The following is a 7500-nucleotide window of genomic DNA, read 5'->3' on the forward strand; positions in this document are numbered from 1 at the left end:
AATTCTCACCACCCTCCTTTCTTCCATTTGATGAAAGGTTATTCAAAGACATTGTTCACAGTTACTTTATTAAATATACACAAAAACTCACATGAGAATTATTGTCCAATAGACCATATAATAATAGGTATTTTATTGAAAACACTCCCTAACAATGTTTATATGAATAAAACTTATCTTAGCGACCGTATGGATTGAAAGATTGAGAAGGGGTAGGATAGTTGTAACCACTATTACACTGCGGCTGAATTGTTGAAGTAGCAGTAACAGTATTATATCCTGTATTGAAAACAGTTGAGGTTACATAGTTGGTGTTAAAGAATGTGCTTGTCAAAAACTGAGTGCGAGTTTGGTCCAGGAAGCTGTTGGGTACGAACATCTGTGCGAGTTATTGTGACATACTGAGTCTGTACAGGGAGATTAACTACAGTTGGTATCGTCTGCTGACGGTAAATGGTTGTGGGGGACGACTGGGTTGAAAAAGCAGTACTTACTACCTGTGAGGAACAGTGATAGTTCTAGTAACATACTGTGGCACCTGTTGAGTTCTTACAACGGTAGAAACCTGTTGCTGGAACTGTGTTCTTGTCACAAACTGCGTTTGAGTTCTAGTCACAACTTGTTCGGAGAATATAGTAGTAGTAACTGGAATAACTTGTGTAGATGTTACATACTGAGTCTGACCTGGTTGGGTAATGGTTTGGGTACGATAATTTGTTCTTGTTACGTATTGAGTTCTGACAATATCTTGACCTGGTTGCACAATAGTAGAGTAAATTGTACTGTACTGGGTACTTTCTATGGTCCTAGTTTGTCCAGGTAGTTGCTGTGTCCTTGTTACAGTCTGGTGTCTGGAAAATAGTACTAATTACTTGTTGAGGTACAACCTGTGTTGATATTACATTTCTAGTAACAGTAGTAGGTACCTGTTGTGTCCTTGTAACAAACTGAGTTTGATACTGCACTTGAGTACGGAAGTCTTCCTGTGTTTGTGTTACATAATTAATCTGTGGAGGCAGAGTGATTACCTGAGTTTGAACATTTTCTTGTGTACGAGTAACAGTCACCGTCCTATACTGAATCTGAGGAACAACTTGAGTGCTGACGACTTGTGAAAATATAGTTGTAAACACTTGTTGTGTTCTTACAGAAGTCTGAGTAACATATTGTACTTGAGTATTGTATACAGTTGTTGGGATGACTTGAGTGGAATACTGTGTTTGAGTACGGTAGATGGTTGAAGGTACGCAGTGATCAGTAACAGGCGGCAGGTAACCATTTCCTGATCCTAGAGCATTGCCAAATACTTGTCGAGAGACACGGCTCACACGTTCTCCTAAAGTGCAACCCAGAATAGTTATCAGCAATAACACCTTCATCCTGCAAGAACAATGAAATTGATTTTATTCTATAATCATGTATTATTTTTGGAGATATTACACTGAAAAAAAAAATCTCATTTAAACTTACCAGTATGAATTGTGGGAGTTTTCTTTTTAATAAAGATAGTGAAATGGACAATGAAGTGTTCAAGATTTTTATTTCTTATATATAAATACAGAGGACTTCATCTGAATGTTTTAATAGAATAATAACCAATGTATATATCTGCGGTATTGAGGATATCTAGCTTACATGCAGCAAGTAGGTATTAATATTTCAAATAATTTTAAAACTAAAGAGGAAGTCTTCCTTTAAACAAAAACAAAAAATATGGGTCTTCAACCAAATGTTAAAGGATTAGATGGCGTATTATAATTATATCCAGCTTGTGAGCATTGGCCTGTTACTGTTTGTGTTACAGTGATTTGCTGATTATTATTCACAGTCGTATAGATAACTTGCTGCTGCTGTTGGGTTTGAACAACTTGACTAGTTATTATTTGGTCTCTACCCGGCACCTGTATAAAGGAGGTTTGGGTCACCTCACGGGTCTGTACCGGAGCAGATGGGGGTATTATATTGGGTGGGTATATACAGTCTGGACCTCTGTGAATGGTTGTACTCTAGTTTGGATGAGAGTTGTGTAGATGGTTGTTGGTACAACTTGAGTGCTCACAACCTCTTGTGTGACAAACTGAGTCTGTACCACAGTCTGAGTTTGAACATTGGTCCTTGTAACAACCTGCTCTCTAGTAGCAATGGCATTTTCGAATCTTGTGTTTAAATGTGGTGAAAGGGATTATTTGTTGACTTGGAACAGTTCTTGTCAAGAGAACATCTTGACCCTCTAATAGCAGTTGTTTGTACCTGCTCTTGTACCTGTGTAGATGTAATAAAGCGTGTATTTCCTGCTGCTTGACTTCTGATAATAGAAGTTTGCACAACAGTCTGTACTCTAGTCCTAACAACATCCTGACCTGGGATAGAAACAACTCTGGTCTCTTGGCGGAATTCAGTTCTATAATTCGTGACTGCTGGTTGATTGTTTGTATTTGGGTTCGTGTAACTTCAACGGGTACAACTTGAGTTTGCACTTGAGTCTGTGTCACATAGCTAACTTGAGGAACAACTCTCGTTGTGGTAACAAAGCGTGTCTGTTGAACTGGGGGGGACTAGGGATTGTTTGTGTTATCACTCTGTTATTAAAAACTACTGTTTGTTTGTTGAACAACGCTAGTCTGGATTTGAGGTCTAGTTTCAACCCGAGTGCTGAAGATAGTGGTCGGAACCACTTGCTGCCGTACAATAGTCGTTGTGACATACTGCGTATTAGCATTGTTAACTGTTTGAACTACAAAAGAGGTTTGGACCCTTGTATCAAAAACTTGGGAGGTGACAGGCGGGGCAGGGACCAGGGCGCGTTGGAGGTAGATATCCTCCTTGTGGAGAGGCCGAGGCCAAAGCAAGCAGCAACAGCGACACCGTAAAATACCACATTCTGCAAAGAGAGAAATTCCACAGATTAGAGTCAGCGGTGATTGGAAGCCCCGCGTCTCAGCAACTCATTTGGGAATAAAGTCCAATCACTCGCCGCTCCCTCTGTGCAATTTCTCCCATTTGCTACTTTGTGGGTTTACCGGGAGGGACTTTATCGCCCAGATGAGATGCAGGACACAGACTTCGAATGGAATCAATAGCAGCTGAATCTGAGTATCATTAAAGGTTTGAAAGCAAAAATATTTTTCCTTCAGACTTCAGGAATGATTTCGCAATGATTGTTCTTTTATTCTAGATCAGAAAAAAATAAATACAAAACTACTCCATCCCCAATAAAGTCTTTATTTTCTTGAAAGTTGTTATCAATGCATTTAACAGGATAAAATACCAGGATTTGCTATGCACAGGTATATGACTGTGTAATATATATTCTTTCTACTTTTACTTTCAAACCTTAGGTCTGCATACTATTTTTTTTTCTTTTTTCACCTTTGATAAATTTCAAAGTGTGCTTAAAAAGTAGTGAAACTTTTAGCGTCTTAATTCTTAAGGAAGATTCTTTGTCGTTAATTCTAACATCAACTAAATAACTTAAATATTATCAACCTAATACCAATAGCAGAGAGAGAGAGAGAGAGAGAGAGAGAGAGAGAGAGACTAAATAAGTGTAATGTGGTGATGTGAAGGATTTCCTCTTAGGATCAAAATCTTTATTAATATTTGAGTCGATGCTTCAAAAGAATATTTGCATAATATTAGTTATAAATGTAACGATCGGGACCGAACGTAATAATATCCCTTTAAGACTGCAATAAGAAACAAGTGATCAAATCAGTGATGGCAAATTTACATGGAATCGGTCAAAGGAAATCGTAATCGTTTCAGGTATGTACAATTTATAGAGATTTGTATCGGCATCAGTGATCAGTTTCCAAATAGAGCATCTTTACCTGTTTAGCCTTTTCTGTGATCATTATTCTTTATTTACTGACATGAATCATATCATATATGTATACTATATATACACACACACACACACATAAATATATACATATATATACATATATATAATAATATATATATATATATATATATATTTGTATACACGCACACACACACACACACACACATATAATATATATATATATTATATTATATATATATATATATATGTGTGTGTATATATATGTATACTGTATATGTATATATATATATATATATATGTATATATATATATCATATATATATGTATATATGTATATATGTATGCTATATATATATATATATATATACAGTGTATATATACACATACACGCTATGTTTCCGTTTCACCTCACATAAATGATAGGACAAAAAAGTGCAACTGTGAACATTGACATATCTTTATATCGCATGATTTTAACGACTCACCATTGTTTGTAACGGAGTCCAGGTCAATGCGAGTAAAATAGGTACCATAGCAATATATTGTATACCCGGCATGACCGATGAATGAGGTCTAAAACAACTTAATTCTTTTCTTATTTGCCTAATCATGATGACATTAAAAGTACTATCCATTTGTTGATGGAAGCAAACGGAAGCCGAAATATCCTACTGTATGATTCATTGATTTTTCCCGATTTCAATAACTAAAATGGTGAAATACTAAAGTTGTGACAGACATCCTTCGTTGTTATTAATGGTCCCAGATTCTGTGATAATGCAGGGCTTTCGGTGAGGCCTGATTACCGTTAGCGTGAAGTCACTCATGCTTGAACAGAGATGACTGCTGCATCACCTGACATCAGAGGGACCCAAAGTCAAAATAGAAAGATGTAGGCTACATCTATGACTTACTACGCACTCTCTCATTGATGATAAAAGTGATGATAATGATGAAAGGCCCGTAGAAAAGATTTATTTTAGAAGTACTGATCTAATTATGTTTTTAAAGAGCAATCTCTCTCTCTCTCTCTCTCTCTCTCTCTCTCTCTCTCTCTCTCTCAAAAAAAAAAAGAAAGAAAAAAAGAAAAGCCCTTTTACCTTCACAATGGGATAAATTCAGAAAGTCCGTGATATGCAAATGGGCATGTGATATGTTACTTCTGAAGGGGTGGACTGACCGATGGAGATAAGCAAACTGTGGTGTAAAACAGTTAGTCAAATCAAGTTTTGCGTGTGCGTTTCTCTGTTATTAATAAACTCAATGAGGCCAGAAGATATTTACAATGTTACTACTTTTCAAGGAATAAGAAATACGGGACTAGAACGATTGTTACGAGCTTCATGCAACATAAAGAGTTGCGTGGGTGAAACCCTACTTATCCTCTGAGTAGTTATAAAAAGTGAGCTTAAATTAAACAAAAGGCAGTGAAAATCAAGAGCACAATACAGGCAATCAATCTCCAATAAATCTAGACAGCTGGTAGCCGTGTAAGATGATGAAAACAGCAGTTGACTTGTGTTGCAGTGAAAGTAAAGATAGTTCCGTGAGGCAATTTGAAGTGTCAATAAAAGTCACGTTAATTTTCATATATTCTTTCCAATATTTGTATCTTTTAAGTCCATGTCATTTTTCAATCTTTTCCATCACTTAGCATATTCATCCACATATCACATTTTTCTTTCTTTTTCACATATCACTCAATAGATTCTGATCACTGGGTGTTAGCATAAATCAAACAGAATGAAGAAGGTATCTAAAAACGAAGGCTTCCATACGAACCTTGTATGTAAGAGGATAGCTGATAAGAGAGGGGAGCGTCGCAGAGTGTCGGGGAAACTCTGTCTGATTACTTCACGGGACAAGAAGTGTATATATACCTCTTCTGTGGGAGAAGGGGCTGATCCAGAAGGACGCAGTGCCAGTCATCAGAGACTGGGGGATGGCCACGGACCGCGTCTAGGTCGGAGAAGGGGGACGCACTTGGTGGAGGAGGAGGAGTCTATATTGAAAGATTAGGTTGTAATGGGCACACTTGTACGAAAAAAAAAAAAAAAAAAAATTGTTTCATCGTGTGTTTGGTCATTGATTGCTTTCAAAGACCCGTTTCATGAAAGGAATTTTTATGAGTGTCCCGAAAAAAAGAAAATGGAAGGCTCAAATTATAACCATTGAACCTTTCCTTAGTAATGTGAATTAGGGAATCTTCATAGGAGACGGGGCGTCCGTCCAGCCTCTCATTCATCCAGCCATAGCCAAAAGATGGGTCAAGAACTTCTCCTAATACCAATTATGTATCCTCGTAGACCAGCTTTTGATAGTGCAATTATGTGGGATGAGGGTATGGATTAGGGAGAAATAAGTGTTCGTGCATTTCGGGTAGCATGCTGGACCAAAGATATATTAACGCCATTAATACAGACTGATTGTCTTTTAAAAACAATGGTGTGCAGTAACGCATAATGCATTCTTAGAGCGGCATCTATGTGAAAGTAAAATCTATGAATATTTATTTTTTTTAGGATTTCAAGAACTATAATGAAAGTTCATAATCATCAGACATAATAACGATAGTGTTATTTATTTAGTCTCCAATTCTAAAGTGCTTTACTAAGTTGACCCTATTTATATATATATATATATATATATATATAGCATTGCAGTATATATCCAAAGTGATGAGAGAGAGAGAGAGAGAGAGAGAGAGAGAGAGGAGAGAGAATATATATATATGATAAAGAAGGAAACAACTGGGAAATGTGATATTCATCTTAAAACTTCATAATTGACCACATACTGTATTAAACGTCGATCAATGGTCATAAAATACATGCAATTACGTAAACTGTCAGATATTAATTCCTAAGAACATTCATGTCCAAACACCTCGTGTTTATTGCAAATTCTTCGATAGTTAAGCAGAACAGAGTGACTGTAGCACTACAGTATTTCATCATATATCGAAAAGCTGACATGACTGGTGTTACAGCAACCAGAGTAGATGTTCTGATGTCACACTAAAACCCACAGGAGGAGTATGCGAGGGATGGTGGGGGCCAAAGTTCTCGTGGCAATGAGTGGGAGCTTCACTGTGGCAATTCCATGGCAATTAAAGAGGAATAATGAAGTAATGGCTTGCACGCGAGGGCTTCACGCCATGATGAGCTAAAAGCAGACTTACAAGATAGTGATTCGAAGCTTACTGAGTCAAAATAAACAAAAGTCAGGATTGTATTTTAGTGAAGGAAACTATTTGAACATCTAAAGCGATTAAATATGGAGTGTGATTCGTAATTTGAGAGGATTGGCTCTGGGTAATGGATTAAGCCGGTGCCATGGGAACTAGGGCAGGATGGTACTGGTTTTAGTAAATAAGAGGAGAGGTGTAAACCCAAGGCAGCGTCATTCATCTCACAATTAAATAATAAAAGTGACAACAAAACCGTTTCCTAAACAAGAATGTTTATGAATCCTTTATTCACCACACGAACTAATTCCCATTAATCTCACAAAAGAATAATTTTTCAGAGACATTAACAAACATTCTTGTATCATACTGAGAGCATCTACGAATTGGTGCAATAGGAAATTGTATTATGCAAATAGAATAAAAAGACGCACGTAGCGAAGGCAGTAGATTAGAGGAAAAAATTTAATTTTATTAAGCAAACTTAGGTCATGTCTGAAACGGTTAT

The 7500-nt window shown here is 36.8% G+C and overlaps 2 pseudogenes; both read right to left on the minus strand.

The window, feature by feature from the left end:
* Positions 1-51: 51 nt before the first annotated feature.
* Positions 52-5699, minus strand: LOC137621472 (uncharacterized; annotated as a pseudogene).
* On the minus strand, positions 1522-2880 carry LOC137621473 (uncharacterized; annotated as a pseudogene).
* Positions 5700-7500: the final 1801 nt, after the last annotated feature.

This window comes from Palaemon carinicauda, chromosome 28 (assembly GCF_036898095.1).
Source record: "Palaemon carinicauda isolate YSFRI2023 chromosome 28, ASM3689809v2, whole genome shotgun sequence".
NCBI lineage: Eukaryota > Metazoa > Arthropoda > Malacostraca > Decapoda > Palaemonidae > Palaemon > Palaemon carinicauda.